The following is a 1,963-nucleotide window of genomic DNA, read 5'->3' as shown; positions in this document are numbered from 1 at the left end:
GATGGTGTAATGGTTAGCATTACCACCTCACAGCACTAAGGTCATGCGTTCGAATCCCACCATGGCCCTAACTGTGCGGAGTTTGTATGTTCTCTCCGTACTTGCGTGGGTTTCCTCCCAGAATCCAAAAGGGTGTGGTACAGGGGTCCGACAGTCAGGATCCCGACTGGCTGGACCCAGACAGCATGGTGAGCACAACTAAGCCCCTTGCTGCGGGCACGGTGGCTCGCTGCGCTCACCACCTATTCTATTCTCCCTCTGGACCCCCACGAGGGAAAATAGCAGGTGGCTGTCGGGAACCCGGCTGTCTGTTTTGCTGTGCTCGTCATGCTTCGGGCACACTATTTTATTCTCTCACCACGCCGTGGTGGATGGTAGGGTATGAACTATCGCCCGTCAGCAGGGCAAAAAAAACGTGAAAAACTCATGTCGACTTAATGCTTGATCAACCTTCCAAACCGGTTGACCTTAGCCATGTAAACCTAAGTCCCATTGACCCGATGCATGTCGACCTAAATGAGGTGAACCTAGTAACCATACCCCATTGTAAACATCACGAGAGTTGGTGTAGGGCTATGAATACAATATAAAAAAATGTCAACAGACCAATAACAGGTTTTAGTAGTTAATGATAGTTTTATCTATTGTTCCATTGGTTTCACTTTGCTTCTTTTTTTCTTTAGTCTATTTGTCAAAAAGAGAAAAGCAAATCAAGACAGAACAGCAATAAACATAACAAACATGTGAAACACAAGGGAAAAGCAATAAACAAAAGCAGAACAAACAATGGATAACCATGTGAAACTGAAATCTAAATTGCAGTGTAATAATAAAGCAGTCAGTATATACCCTGCACAGAAACAAAATAACTCACACAAATTTAACTCTCTCTATATATGTTACATCTGCCCCACCTGCAGTGCACATGGTTTTGCCCATTTTGAGAACAAATTTGTACTGCGATCAGATATAAATAAGGGCCAAGGTCTGCAGTAATACTAAAGGCAAACTGGTCATCCAGAAAGCAGGAACCCATCAGAAGGCAGGAAAAGAAAAAAAAGGTACTTATGTAATATCTGGGCTCCCGTTTTTCTTATGAGACCGCGTCCACTCGCCACGCTTCGGGCACGGTGGCTCGCTGCGCTCGCCACACTGTATAAAATCAACTCCATGCATAGTTGGATAGTAGGGGTATGAAAACATGGGGTGCATTTAACATGGGAGCCCAGATAATACGTAAGTACCGGAAAAAAAACCACAGAAGTTTAAATGTCGGTCTTGCCAGACACCGGCAGTTGGAAAAAGTTGTCGTATAATTCTGTTCCTAAAATCATGTATTTTTTTATCTTTTATATCTCTTTTAACCCCTTCCCGCCGCAGCCTGTTTTTGCCTTCCTGACAGAGCCCTTTTTTTCAAATCTGACCGGTATCACTTAAGTGGGGATAACTTTTTTTTGCTTTTACTTATCCCAGTGATTTTGAGATTGTTTTCTCGTGACACATTGTACTTCAAGTTAGTGGTAAATTTTGGTCGATACAGTCTGTGTTTTTTTGTTAAAAATACCAAAATGTCGTAAAAAAATTGAAAATTTTGCAAAATGTTAAATTTTCTGCTTGTGAGACAAATAATCATACCACTCAAAATAGTTAATAACTAACATAGACCATATGTCTACTTTATGTTGCCATCATTATTTCAACCTCCTTTAAATTTTTTTGGACACTAGGAGGCTTAAAATATGAATAGCAATTTCTCACATTTTCAAGAAAATTTCAAACACTGATTTTTTTAGGGACCAGTTCAGTTCTGATGTGACTTTGAGGGACTTGTATGTGAGACACCCCCATAAATGATGCCATTTCAAAAACTGCACCCCTCACAGTATTCAAAACAGCATTTTGGAAGTTTGTTAACCCTTTAGGTGTTTCACAGGAATTAAAACAAAGTGTAGGTGAAATTTCA

This window comes from Crinia signifera, chromosome 11 (genome assembly GCF_055691185.1).
Source record: "Crinia signifera chromosome 11, ASM5569118v1, whole genome shotgun sequence".
Classification (NCBI taxonomy): Eukaryota; Metazoa; Chordata; class Amphibia; order Anura; family Myobatrachidae; genus Crinia; species Crinia signifera.
This window is presented reverse-complemented; position numbering follows the sequence as displayed.